This window comes from Lepidothrix coronata, unplaced genomic scaffold, assembly GCF_001604755.1.
Source record: "Lepidothrix coronata isolate B3197 unplaced genomic scaffold, Lepidothrix_coronata-1.0 Scaffold63, whole genome shotgun sequence".
In the NCBI taxonomy this organism is placed as follows: Eukaryota; Metazoa; Chordata; class Aves; order Passeriformes; family Pipridae; genus Lepidothrix; species Lepidothrix coronata.
The window spans coordinates 1,984,351-1,999,986 of NW_016690243.1; the positions used below are offsets into that span (position 1 = coordinate 1,984,351).

Sequence of the window (15,636 nt, forward strand, 5' to 3'; positions counted from 1 at the left end):
AGAGGCAAAGAAAGTGTTAAAATACCTCTGCCTGTCTCTGTCCCCATTTGTGAGATGACCATCCTCATCCTGGAACAGGTCAATGATATTTCTATAATGTCTATTGCCATTAATGTATTTAAAAACCTCTTTATTGTCCCCCACACTTCTGACCAGCTTCAACTCCAGCTGAGCTTTGGCTGCATGAATTTGCTCCCTACAGCACAAGCAGCATCTCTGTATTCTTCCCATGTCACTTGATCTTGCTTCCACTGGGCATACACCTTCCTTTTTTTGCCTTAATTCCAAGAGAAGATCCTGCTCAGCCAAGGCCAATCTTCTGCCTCACCTGCTTGACTTCTGACCTTTGGAAATTGCCTGCTCCTGTGCCCTTAGGAGCTGATGTTTGAAAAGTGACCAGCACTTAGTTCCTGAAAGAATAATTTGTCAGCATCATCATCCTGGCTGGGAGGTCTATAGCAGACTCCCACGATGACACCTGCATTATTTGTTTGCCCCTTGATTCTTATCCAGAGGCTCTCAACTGTGCCATTGCCAACTGTGAGCTCCATACATTCTAATCTTTCTGTTACATACAGTGCCACCCCTCTGCCTCTTCTGCCCTGCCTATCCCTCCTGAAGAGCCTGTAACCATCCAACCATCCAACAGGCCACTCCAGTTACAGGTCTCATCCCACCAGGTTTCACTTATGCCAATGATGTTAAAGCTCTGGGACAGGGCAAAAGCTTCAAGCTCCTCTTGTGAGGACTTACATGAAAACTTACTTATAGATTAGTCCCATCATGCCATCCACCTGCAATTCCAGCTTAGTATAATAAACAAATACTTTGAACTATACTGGATTATTAATATTTTTTTTATTTATGTATTACATTTCCTCTAAGATAACAGCATACAAATACTTGCACAAAAAGGAGTGACAAATTCAAAACATGAAGTTCACCATGCCTGTATACCATGTGTACTTTAAACAATATTTTCCAGGTGCAATGAAGTAAAAATTACAAGGAAAGTCACAGATCTAAGGCTATGGATTTTCTGAAAACAGTTTTTAACCAAAGAGAAAACAAGGGATGAACAAGCTAACAAACATGGATACTATTTGGAGAGGATCAATGGGTCCAGAGTATGTTATCCTTTCTTGCAAAGAAGAAAAATCTTATCAGACTTAATTGCAAAGTTTACTTACTGTGTAAGCTTTCCTACATCTCTTATTGTAGAACACACTAACTACAGCTGTCAATAAATGTAAATTATTGTTCTGTAGGGGAAACAACCAAGACTTCTTACTTCATGAGTTTTGAAAGTGTACAACTACCTTCTCTGTATAAAGCTGGCTCCGTTAACTCACTTTTTATGTGAGTTTTTATGTTTCTGGATACAAATTATAGTGATTTCACTCTGTCTGTCCTGAGCTTTATTTCTAAGGGAATTTTAGGGCTCCCAAGACTCTTTTCCCCTTGAAATGGGAAGGAATGGCATTCTGAATTCTTTTTAATCAGAGGCCTTCCTTGTCCTTGACTCTTATTATGCAAATCACATATTGCAAACTCCATTACTTGATGCTTCAAATGGCTACAAAAATAGATATTAATGTGTAATACTCCAGACTATTGATTATGATATTGCAATTTGTGTAAATAAATATATCTAGTTTCCTTAACTCTATTTTTCAGCTCAAAATAGCATCATATAGAATAAACTTGCAATCATATTTGGCAGATGTTTCCGCATACTATGTCCTTCGAAAGTAGATCTTTTCAATGCATTTCCTACTGTTTCTTTTAGTTCATAACAGGACCAAATGAAATATTACAAATCACACCATTTTTGCCCCTATGAAAAGTCTAGGAGACCTTTTGAGTTCCAGTATCTAGAAAGGGACAGGATGGACTCAGAGCATAAGTGTACTGGCCTTTTTCTCCTGTTTTTGCTTTCCTGTATCTATGGGATGACAGAACAAAGATACTTGTGCTTTAGGAACCTTGTCAGCATCTGTGTTTCACTGCAGAACCTCTCAGGAAGACTATCTGAAAAGAACGAGCTCACTTTCCCTACTCATACTCATTCAATCTCTTCATAAAAGTACTATGAAAATAAGTAATTTGTGACTGCTACCACAGCTGTCTAGAACAGCATAGCATCAAGTGGATGATTCTATAGGATAGCATAGCATAGACTATATTCAGTTGGAAGGAGACCTACAACAATCATCTAGTCCAGTTGCCCAACCAATTCAGGGCTGCCCAAAAGCTAAAATGTTATTAAGGGCATTGTAAACACTGACAGGCTTGGTGCATCCACCACCTCTTTAGGAAGCCTGTTCCAGTGTCTGACCATCCTCTCCATAAAGAAATGCTTCCTAATGTCCAGTTAGATCCCCCTGAAGCATCTTTGAAGCATTCCCAAGTGTCCTATCATTGGATCCGAGGCAGAAGAGATCAGCCCCTTCCTATCCCCTTCGGCTGCTCAGGAAGCTGTACAGAGCAATGAGGTCACTCCTCAGCCTCCTTTTCTCCAAACTAGAGAAGCCCAAAGTCTTTGGCTACTCCTCATAGGACATTCTCTCCAGCCCTTTCACTCTGGCTGAATTCACAGACCATCACATCCTCTTAAATTGAACACAGTATTCAAGAGCGTTGCTTTACTTTGTCAGTAATCAAATCTTTACCCCAGCATCTACGGCACCTAACAAATGATGACAGAAATTATTCCAAAATTAAGTAGGTTTGGACTTTGCACTTCAAGTACATATCACATTACGCTATTTACTGCTAAGCAGTAAATATATGGGCAAATAAATGCAAATGCCAACAAATGAATACTGCTTTAAGAATGTCTTAAAAGAGATGACTATTGATATATAAAGTCCTAAAAGATACTAAGTATATATCACAATTTACCTTAATTATTAATGCATTTAGTATTATTTGATTTGCTAATTTGGTGAAAAATATTGTGAGTACAGAGAAAGCAATGAAATCTCAAAAACGTTTCCTGTATTTCACACAATTTCATCTGACCTTGAACAACACTGGTGCAAAGAGCCCAGACAAATTAGATTTTACATTTACAAGAATTCCACTGCGTGAACATCCAAGAGTGTGAATGCCTCCTGACAATTTTTCCAGGTTGTTCTCAGAAGCAGGTAAGAATTTCCTTGCTAAAACATCAATCGGCTCCCAATGGGAGTTACTTTAGGTAGGCCTGAGGAATAAGAAGCTTCAGAATTATGGCCTTTCCGTCACAGTACAGCAGCTCAAGAAAAAGGACAAGAGCAAGGGATTAAGGAAGCTTAGATATTGTTCACAGTTCAAATTAATCTTTGAGTAGATGATGGCTTATAAGTGACAGATGAATAAGAGAGTAAAATTTTCAAGTAAATGTTGCTTCTGGCCCACAGCAGGGAAGATTTGCTTAGCTGAACTACAGTTTCCTCAGTGCCTGACTGATGCAAGGACAAACAGCAAGGCATAAATTTAAGCTAAAAAGCTTACCCTCGTTAATAAAAGTTAAAGGAGAAACATAGTTTTGTTTTCTTACTTTCTAAGCAGAAAGCTGGTAAGTCAAAAGAGCAAATCATGCATGTAAAACTTACAGAAAAAAACCAGCAACAAACACCAGTGCTTGAGCTTTCCTAGAAGCCTCTTTCAGTCTTTTGGAAAACCCTTCTATCAACAGAAAGAGATCAGAAGGCATGCTCAAATAGCTTGTGTTATAAGATTGCTCATCTGTATTGGATAAGAGCCGTACAACACATGCAGAAAAACCCAAGTAAACGTGAAGCATACTATGTGTAATTATTCTTTATGCAATTAATTATAAATTATCATAATTTTAAAATAAATTCATAGGTATTAAATGAGTCAATTAGGGACCGGCTTTATCATTTTCTCTTGATGTGTGCATGAATATCCTTGACAAAATGAATGGAAAAAAACCAAACCACAAACATTAAACAACAACCCGAATCAGTTAAAACTAACTATACCTATTTAAACATGCAGAAAACCAAAATGTGAATAGTTTAAGCGATCATGTGTATTGCATTTAGATGGCCTTTTGTCATACTATGTGTTGCTGTGTCAAAGCAAAAAATCTGTTGTAATAAGTATAATTATTTTAATAAATGTGAATGAAACTGTTCAGGACAGACTTTCAAAGCTATTTTATTACATAGAGAAAGGTAGAAGTATTTTTTTTTAATAAAGAGGTTTAAAATATTTTAATTAATGTCTTTATGTTACAGGATTTTGTATTCCTGAGAGGTAAATAAAAAAATAACTCAGTAAAGCTCACAGAATAACTACATAAGCCATTTTACAGGGAGGATATACTTTCCTTCTTTTCTGTGAATGTATAAAGCTCTCCTTCAAGCTCTTAGAAATCTATTGATCTGTGAAACACAGTGCACTCCAGGGAGGCAATTCACTTGACGTTATATATCAAATGAGGAGATGAATAATGATCATACCATTTGGTAATTAAACATCTTACAAACCTTTTAACTGACTGAACGTCAGAAAGGTCAAATGAGATCAAACCCATTTTTTTGTTGGCTTTAATTCTTTTCATATATTAGCAATACAAAAGTCATATTTAAAAGTAACTATAATATTACATGGCAAAACCAAATAATTAAACAACATATTTTTCATTCGTATATTATTAGACAGTTTGAATACATAGAGAAATAGTTCCTTAATCCTACAGTCCTATTATAATCTCAATTTTTAAATTTAGAAAGAAGTAGCCACTCACGAGTATAGTGCAAATAACTAGCAATGTTATTGGATTAAGGGAAATGAACAGCACATAGAGCAAATCTAAAATATACCTAAGCACCTAGCAATTAAAATAAATCTCCTTGAAAAGTTACAGGTAACTGAGTTTTTATTTGACAGTGAGTAAGCCTATTGCAACAGCTTGAAGACACTAACAGTGTTTGTCACCTTACACATTAATTTGGACATTTTATCTAATATTATTTAGCAATAATTTAAATGACTGACACTAGAAATAAATCCAAAATATTTAATAAAGAAGTCACCTACAGCTGCAATTTCATTTACAATTCTGTATTTTGCCTGTAAATTTGTCAGTTGCCAAGGCAATCAAAAGATGCAGAAAAGGTGGTTTTTACTACAGACTAACAATACTGTGAAAATCACTTGCCTCAATAGCTAATGCCTCTGTCAGATATGGGGTTTCTAGAAAAGACAGTATCTATTCGCATATGACTACAGCATAACCTTATGGGTTACCATAAATCAAGGCCTTCATTGCCAGAAAGAATAAATTCCTCCATCTTAACGCAAACTATCATCAGCCTTCACTGCCCAAATAGAATCAAATCCCAAATATTAAAGAATGTCTTAGGATTTTCTCTATCTACTTTCTTAGAAAATGAAGAAATCTTTATTAGCTCATGAAAACATTAAAAATCTTTTTCAGAAACAAATTGGGATGGATTCAGTCAACTTTCACAAATATATACCTGCACAAATACACAATCAATATGTGAAATAACTAAACACATCCAGTAACAGCCTATATGAATATGACAGTTCTGTCTTACAGAAGAGTAAACTGGCCACTCCCAAAACCCAACATTAATCTACTGAGGCCCATATCCCTGTGTTGCCCCAGGTGCTTCTGCACAGATAGACCTAATCCAGAAAAGAGAGGTTTCTGTGGCAGAATCTGAGAGAGGATTTTTACAGGGCATCTAAAGAAGTAGGGCAGCAGATAAATTTGCCAGATGAACGACAGAGTTTTACTGGGCAAGTCCCACATCCATACAGCGGACTGGCTGTTACAATGGGACATGAGAAAGATGTGGGAGATACCTTCATAATATCAACTGCCAGTTGCTCACGGTACTTTGTCTTTCTTTGTCTCAAGGCTGGGAACAGAGGTCAAATTCGCAAAATGAAAAAGAAGTAATTAAATCACATGCTCTATCTTCTGGGATCTTTTAAGTATTGGACAGGGTATTCAAGTTCATATTGTAATAACTCCAAAACACTGTCCTATCAAATACATTCAATCAATCCAATATATAGCTTTTTCAGGCCTAATAAATCAAACACATTTAAAATACCTTTAACTAAAAATATTTCTGAATTGCAAAATTAAAAGATTATAAATTATAAGATTGCAGTAACATTAATACTTTTTCAGATCTCCATTTCTAATATTGTCCAAAAGTATAGCATTCAGCAAATTTTCAAGAGACAGAGAAAGGGCCAGTTACTCATTATTCTACAAGTTGAACATGTAAAATCCAGGGGAAAACTGTTACTTTACTGTAACTAACTAGACTATTCCATTATCCTTTATAATGGAATGTATATAACTGTGATTTGCACAATAGAACAACTTCTGCTAGAAAAACAAATAAACGGGTGCTCAGATCAAATTTTAGGAGAGTATTATACATGTGATTCAAGCATTGACCTGTGAAAAGATGTTCTGTGGAGGCTCAAGGGCCTCAACATATGCTCACTTAGTAAACAGCTGCAGCAATTAAGGCTGCTCTTGCCCTCTCCTTCCTTTCTCCACTATTTGTTACCCTCCCAATGCCAGAGCTGACTGTTGCCACTCAGGGGCTGGCAAAATGACCATACAAAATGATCACGACCAACTTTTCTGCAGAGCCAAAAAGCATGGTTTAAACTGTTAGGGATTTTCAACGGCATCAACTGGGGATCCTTTCCACACTCATTTCCAGTTTCATTTTCCAAGTGACAGAAGTGAAAGAAGAAAGGATGCAAACACAAATTCCTCTGAAAGGACAATAATGAATTTTGGAGAGAGGGAAAAGACACCTAGAACTGCAGTACCTGCTCATTAAATAACTATGTGCTTTAGTTAAAAGGATTATCGATAATGATGAGTCTAATACTTCTACAGTGAAGATGAAAGATTTACAAATTGCCTTGCCTACATTCCACATTCTTTATAATACTACTGCTCAAAAGGCAAATGTAAAATGATTCTGTCCTAAGAGAAAGCTTTAAATATTTTTCCATTCATTCATTCATTCAGTAATTCAGTTCAACATTTCAGCCTTATTTCTAACAATAAAATAAATAATAATGCTGTCATTCATTTAGTCCATTCATTTGGCCCGATGCAAAATTTCAGTTTAGAAGTTCTAGAGTTCAAGTTTGTCTTGTTCATTTTTTTGTAGTTTGTTGTTGTTGTTTTTGTAAGAAGAAGAAGGAATTTTAGGAGTAAAATTCCATTTTAGTAGAGGAAGAGGGATGATGATGCAAAGATTGCAAAATTCTGAACTTATATTTTTTTAAACAAGTAGTAAGTATTTCACTGAATATTCTGAGTTGGAAGGGACCCACAATGATCATCGAGTACAGCTCTTGAGTGAACGGAGATCAAACACACATCCTTGGGTTTAGCACGTTAGCACCATGCTCTAACAACTGAGCTAATCTCAGGGTCAAATTTGAGAAAAAGTACACCCACCTAAAACTAAAGTAAAAGCCTTTGACTGGATTGAGTGGAAATTTTGTATATTATATTGTTTTAATTTTTTAATAAGTGATGGAAAAAGAGAACTAGATTTCTATTACTTCATGAAAATTCATCTTAGGGCAAATAGATAACTAAGTAAAAATAAATGGCAAATGGCCATGTAAGAAAATGTCTATCTTGACAGGAAGAAAGGTAAATATTAACCAACTTGATTGTAACATGCACTGTTCAGATAATAAATACTAGTTTCAAATCAGCAGCAAAATATTTAAGACAAGAGGTCACATGTCTTTGTCATAGCACATTATCCACCTGCTCAAACTTGAAATGTTTAGTAAATAACTTCACCCAAATAATACAGAATGATATTAGGCTACAAATTCAACTACAGGAGCACCGGAACATCTTTATGTACTGCAGTAGATCTAAAACAACATTTAACTTAGTTTCTCCTTCAAGTATAAAAACATTGAGTTAAAATTACAGTAAGTTTCCCATTAGTGTCATTACCTATAGAACTATACTTAAGCACATTATATAGATTCTAGAATTAAATTTCTATTTTGCACATACTAATGTACCATGTCCCACACCTGATTCTTGAGAAGTCGCTATATATTGTGTAAACTATACCAAGCAGTTGTAACTTTGCAGCCTAGGATTACATACCTTATATTTCTTCTGCAAAACTTTTGGTGGATTGGTCATAATTAAATGAATCCTCACACAGGCACTCAAATCTACCTGCTTATGTTTGGATATAGGACCAGAACCACCATATGAACCAAAAACATAACCTATTTTGCTTTGCTAGAAGACTCAAGCTTGGAAAAAAAACAGTAAAATTTTCTTCAAAAATTAAATTGTGAACATCTGAACTTTAAAACAAAATCTGATGCAGGTAAGTATGGTTTTGCCTATCAAATCTCCGGTAAAAACCTATCTCCTGCAGACTGTGACTGACAACAATTACCACTAAATAGCTGTTTTACAGGCTACATTCAAATTTCTGAGACCTAGTTCCTAAGGGACAGTGATCTCTGTCCAGTTCCTAGATGACAGCACCTACATTAAAAAAAAATCATTACCTCTTTCTTTGCTAGATCTCATAACGCATTTTCCAGAGAAGAGAAGAAATCACTTTGCAAGACAGTTAACAAGCATCAGTTCCAAATACAAAACTCATTTAAAATCAGCTTTTTAGGGAGGCTAACTCTCAAAGCAATCAAATAAACTACTATGCCATTTTCAAGATCCCATTTATTTTCAGGAATTAGATGTGATGTTATTTCTTCCATATGCAGTTACTTGTACTGAATTGCTTTCTGTACTGCCTACATTTATTTTTTTTTAAATAAGGATTTAAAATAGCTAGTTCATCACATTTATCACAGATTGATTTCTGGATAAGGTAACTTCAAAAGCATCTCAAAAATACAGATAATTTTTTTACTGTGTTGCTGGAGAACACAGTAAACAGTAACATACAAATCAGTCTTTCAGAATTACTTCAGATGTGGTCAAATAAGAGGCCATGCTGAGAAAAACAGCACAAATAAGTTGTTCTGAGAAATATGGGAAACCACATTTGGTTTTCTTAAGTTTTACAGAAATCCAAAGTAAACTACTGTTGAGGCTTCTGTTTCTCTTGATAAAATTAGCTTTTATTCTATCTAAATCAATCTATGTTGGAGCACTCACGAGTCTCAGATTTTCCTTTAAAGACTGTGGTAATGGCACAGTGGCTTTCCATCTTAAGTAAGAAAAACCTAAGAGAGAGAGAAAAGACTACGCAACACAGAAATGAGCAGGGATTCTTTGTCTTGGATCTCCTAACAGGGAACAAACCCCAAAGCAATTCTGCATATGTAATTAAAATCTAATCAAATTAATGTTCTCTTGCCTCCAAAAGACAAGACTTTCAAAGAACTTCATTTTAGAAAAGGAAAATAAAAGTGTTAAAACAGGGATTTGTAGTAGAGTTGTGTCTTTCTTTATTCCCTCCCACAGAAAGACAAAGCTGTCGATGACCCTTTTATTCTACTGAATGAACAGAGAGTACCGCAGACTGAATGCTGAAATTTTAAGTCTGGAACTGCTTTGAGAACATTAAAAGTTTGACCAGACACACACAGTCATCAGTATGGTAACAAGAGAAAAAAGACCTGGTGCCAGTGCTCTGTATTATAAGCACAATAAAGTAATTTTTGCTCTTAAAAATACAAACAAGATGGGAAACTCTAAGTGAGTTTGACATAATTAATTGTACTAAATTAAAATACAGGTGTGTCTTGCTTTTTTGAAGAAGTGGTCCAACTAGTAAGGAGCCCCCTAGTGTGACTAAAAAGACCAATACTCATTGTTATCCAGATAAAACGAGTCATCTGTTGCATCTTTACTCACATATTATGATATATTATGTCTAAAAATAACACAGACATACTACAATGCTTATCTACAGCAATTCTTTATAAAATAGAAGTGTTGTGAAGAATATTTGGGACTTGTTGACCATTACTTCTAGCAGTTTGTCGCAACAGCTTTAGCAGCTCATTTTGTTACTGCATCAATGTACTTTTAGAAATGTCAGGGCTTATTTTAGCAACTTTATTTTAATATAAAAATTATTTCACTTACTGATTATTAAATACCTATAAAAATAATAATCTAGTTTGCATTATTTCACAGAATTATTTTCTCAAAAAATAAACTCACCAGTCTCTTAAAGATCAGAAGCAATAAGAAAATAAAATCAGCATATCCATTACTCTTATACTAAAAAAAGTCCCACTGTTTGAGAGAAGCAACAATTTAAACACCAACGGTAATTCCATTGGAAATTATGATATTTTCAACAACTAGAATTTTGGTAAAAGCCATTAACAGTTTAACATCAAGCCAGCAGACACCTTTTCCTGGTATATTGTGCATAAATAGTATTCCCATCTGTTTCAATGTTCTGGGTTTTTCATGGGCTTAAACCTGTCAAATTATTCCACTTGATTTCAGAGAATTCTCATATGGCAATCTATTTTATTTACTTTATCTTCAATAAAATGGTTGAGTGAGCATTAGCAACTATGAGACACAAGTTTCAATCAGTCCTCTGGCAAAGGCGTCAATCTACATTAGACCTCCTATGCTGTGAGCTGCAGCCAGAAAGCTGCAGTTAGACAGGGCAACAGTGAATGAGTGAGTGAAACCTAATAAAGCAGCAGTGAAGAGAGAGAAAATTCCCCCTAGACACTGCCATACACTGCTTATATAATGTGTGTGCCTAGTTCAACACACCAGTAGCTCCTTAATAAAGCTGACAGCTAAAAAGGAGCTTCAGACTCCAACTTCATTTTACATGACAACTACAGTAATGGTCCTCTGTTCTCAAGCAGGCCACATTTAGAAACCTAAATTCAGTTCAGTTAAAAATTAACAGTTCTCACTTTTCTCATTCATGTCACACAGAAAAAAGAAATCATAAAATTATTAAGATTCACACCATCTTCTCCTCATTTTATACAATTATTCAAAAAACCATCAGATCTCAACTATTTTTTCCTTAAAAATTTCTGTCCTAGAAACCACAAAACAATCAGTGTATTTAAGCAATAACTCATTTCTGAAGACACTATCATTAAGGTCTGATTCCAACAAATGTGAAGGCATCACTCCTAGATGCCATCAAAATATATCCCAAAGCACAAGCTTTGTATTAAGTGATCCAAGTTCATACTTGATATGAGTTCTAAAAAGTAGATTATTGTAACAGTGCTCTCCACAGCAAATCAGACCATTAAGACCGTACTTAATGTTTAACTGAAAAGAAAAGCTGTCCAGTTTAAATCTATAAATTATTTTACATATAATCATAGCAAAAATTTACTGCATCATAGTTAGACTTCTTTGTAGACAAAGTTAATGTCAATCCATTACCCAGCTGATGGGAACATCATATGTTTCACATGTTGGTCGTCAACATGGTCACCAGCAATGAGACCTTATACAACTCTTGAGAGAATTTCAGTTCAGCTGCAAGAAAACTGTATGAGATATTCTTCTGTACTAATCTAACAATATGATAATGCTTGCACTATGTAAAATAAGCATATATATACTGAATATTTAGTAGTATATAAAATGTGTCCATGTACAACACATGCACGAGTCATGACGTTTAAAGTTCTGTAGTAGCAGAAAGAAACAGGAATGAGCACAATCTTCTCCAAACTGCCAACACAGAAGAGTAATTAATACCAGGATTTATTTAGCTTTCTTTTTAAAGCCTAATTGACTCAGAAAACACAGATGTACCACTAACACTCCCCCAAACCGTCCATTTAAATCAGCAGTAAAAAACTAGAACATTTTTCTCTTCTTTTGCATTTTTCCAATATGGATTTTTGTCTTGGTTTCAGTTTTTCCAACTCTAATTCAGTTTTTTAAATCTTATTCCTAAACAGTTAAGTGCTTCATTGAGAGGACAAAAAGCAGACAGAATTTTTCTCTCTGATAATTAAAAATGTACTCATAAATGCAATTTTATTTTATGCATATCTATCACTACATTTATGTCCAAATCTCAAGTTTCAATCAGTGCAAAGACAGCATATCCTGCCCTAAAAAACTATCAGTTCTAAATGACATACTGAAGAACTAGAATTCAGAATGTACTATTGTTTCCTCACAGAATACAAAAACATTCCCTCTCCACTTTCACATACTGCAAGAAATAGAGGCCAATGCTAAAAAGGCCAAAAAGATTTTGGCTTTCTTTACAGAAAGGATTTTTATAGATTGTATTTAACTTAAAGATATAGAAGAAAATAATAGAGTAAACATAATAGCAGTTACTTTCCCTCATATGCCTTAAGTTTCAGACATACTGGAATTCAATAAAATTATACCGCCAAACTATTATAGATGTACAAGTCATTATTACTGCATTTCTGGCATTATTTGGTACAGAACGTAGTAAACTTCCAGGGAAAATATCCTTTAAAAAATAAAACTCTCTTGCTGGCTCAACAGATTTCAACTACTACACAGTTTCTATCAAACCAAACAGTTTGCCAAAATACTGACACTGTCTATGAAGAAACTATCTAACATGACTGTGTACAGTTTACACCATTCAGATGTTTACAAATACGTGACAGAAATCCAGACATATTTCCATTGCTACACAGACAGCAAAAAATTGATCTTTTTTACTGTTTTCTCCATTGGGTAATGAAAGGAAAAACCACTGTTTTGCAAATATATTACTAACATACAGTCAAACAAAAATTTGCATATGATGCCAATAATATCTAGTTTCCCTGTATACCCTTTGATTTACAACATTACTACAGCTAACCTTTCTTCTTTTTCTGGTTTCACCATATTCATACTGTACCCTTCTGGCCAGTACCTTAAGTCCTCAGAAGAAGGTGAAGCTAAATCGGAATAAAGGAATTTTCCTTTCTTATTACCCAGTGAGTAAAGATAGTCACAGTGAAACACATACCAGGACAGTCTTGTTTTGCACTACTTTGAATTAGGTTAAAAAGGTCTGTGCTTCCTCCCAGAGGGTGAAACTTTAAAAAACTTGTCATAAACATAGTTTCAGAACTAATTAATGTCACCATCATTAACTCCTCTGAAACTACTTCATCTTTTTTGCCCTTCTGAGGCATCAATACATTAAGATGGATATATCAACATTATGGAGTATCTCATAATGCCTTAGCAGTCACTGCACATGGCATATAGGGAAACAATACATATTTACTTCAGAAACAGTGGTGTACATAGAAGCCGTTGGGCCCCTATTATGATGAGTAAGTTTTTTGTATCCTGTTGAAATCTGCATCTATAAAATTTAGTAACAGGTGTAGTTGAGCATATTTTGCAATTTATATGGTAAAATATTGCCTTAAAATTTTGAATTTGGAAAATTCTGGGAATATTCTCAAAAAATTTTATACTCCTGTAGAAAAAGTAAAATGTGAATGACTGCAACAGTCAATACATAGATTAATTCTTTGTTGGAATAGAAAGTATGAAAAACCTGAAATAAATGCGACTGGCTTGCTAAACTTTCATCTTATCTCCTTTTCCCGACCTCTCTAAGTTAAAAAGACCTGATAGTTGTACAGGATTCACTGCAGATAGCTGAGAAGGTCTGAAGCAAAGCAAGGTGGTGAGTGCAGGCCTGCCAAGTCCACTACACCCACTAATGGTATGGATTCACAGGCAGATTCAGCCTGGTAACACACAAAGCAGTTGAAACAAGATTTAAACTCATGGTCCTTGACATCCTGGAATATTCTTGGTTACCAAAGAAATAAAGATCATCCCAGTTTTAAGAAACTAGGAATATCCAAAATCATGGATTCTTTACTATTTAATCATGCCTTTTAAAATTTAAATTTACTACAAAAAATACAGACTAAAATCACTTTTTAAACAAATTAGCCTAATTATTATACTCCTAATGCAGCTAATGTAACGAAACTATACAGTGAAACTTAACTCCAGAGTTCCAGAGACCTTGGTCAGAGAACCACGTTTTTATTTATTTTTATAGCAGAGCTGAAAAAACATGTAGGGAAAGCCTAAATGACTTAAATATTCTCTGCTATCTAGTCATAACACAAGCAGTCATGCATCTCAGTGAATCAGGGGAAGCAGAGACCAGCTAGTTGAATATGAATTGGTAAGCAAGAACAGCAATTCCAGAAGAAAAGCACGTTGCAAAAAAAAAAAAAAAAACACCAACAAAAAAACGAACAAACTGTAAGATTTGTAATGTTTGACTTGTACTCACCTGCTTCTTCTAAGACTCAAAAAGACCTTTTAACTTCAACCTTGAACTGAAGTGATGTCCAAAATCAATTCCAGTACCACCATCCTGACAAAACAGAGAGAAATGTTTACAGCTATTTAGACATCATTTAATGAAAACAACACAGAATCTGGCATTATCACTCCCTCTAATTAGTGCCAGATGTGCATATGCTGATTCAGAAGTACTCTGAAAGAAAAAGGAAGGAGTTGTAATAATTAATTTTTTGATTTTGACATAAAGCTGGTTGAAAGACCGAGCAAGTTGGAAGAGAAAGATCCTCTTAACAAAGTCAGCTTAAATGTAGTCCACAAGAAATATAATTGTTCACCAAGTTTCTGTCTTGCAGTAGAGTGACAGTTAAGGCATCACTCAAATTCTAGTCTTATTATTTTTATTCTATTTTTATTATTATGGTACCCAAGGGCAAACAAAAGGAAGGCTTCCCTGAAGTAGTTTGTTCCAGACAGGGAACTGCACACAATATCACTAAGTTCACAGGGTCATCTGAAGGAAGAAACAGAAGCTGGGAGACAGCATGCCAACGAAATTTAAATGTATACACATTTTAGGAAGGACAAAAGGACAAGCAAAAAGAAAAAAAAACAGCTTTGAAGCTGAGACTGGAAGACTGCAACGAAGAGAGAAGGTTGGACAAGGCAGAAGAAATAAAGAACATGCAGGTCCACAGAATATTTAGATTACATCTATGCCTGAGAACATTTCTCTTTCCTGAAATCAACTGGCACAGATAAACCTACATCTGTGCTAGTATACTCACATATACAATTTGCCTGCAACCCCCCTGAAACAGAGGGGTTGCATGCAAATTGTCTAATGGAGATGGTCAAATAAATGTCTGGGAATTTTCTGGACCAATGTTAGTTTGCAAAAACCTAAACCATGGCAGAGACCTGGAAATATTTCCAAGTGTTGCTTTATTTACTAATACAGACACAGACTTAATGCCTGAAACTCTGCTACCTCTGAAGTAGATCCTACCAGCCTCTCGATGGTGCCTCTTGGCAATTCTATCTTGCTGACAAGGTCAGACAGAAGCATGCTGAAGAGTAAAATGAATGTAGAATTTTATAAAGAAAAGACTGCTTTCCCACAGTTTAAGAAAAAAAATCTGTGTTCCAACTGGCATTATTAATACAGACTTTGTTACAAGATGTTTGGCCATTTAAAAGAGCTGCAGTTCTAACTTCTTCCTTTGTTTGTAGAGTGTAACAAAACCTGCTGGGAAGGTCGAAGTTCCTAGAAAACTAAAAGCTACCTGGCAGCCTCTGTAGTAGAGCAAGCGAAGAAGGAA

At 35.1% G+C, this 15,636-nt stretch overlaps 1 protein-coding gene across 5 annotated transcripts in view; it reads right to left on the reverse strand.

Moving 5' to 3' along the window:
- FOXP2 (forkhead box P2) overlaps positions 1 to 15,636 on the reverse strand; it is a 411,711-nt gene that overhangs the window by 271,595 nt on the left and 124,480 nt on the right. For all 5 annotated transcript variants that reach the window (XM_017817863.1, XM_017817866.1, XM_017817865.1 and 2 more), the window contains one exon: positions 14,304 to 14,387. The gene's annotated coding sequence lies outside the window, so the exon portion shown is untranslated. The remainder of the gene's footprint in view (positions 1 to 14,303; positions 14,388 to 15,636) is intronic.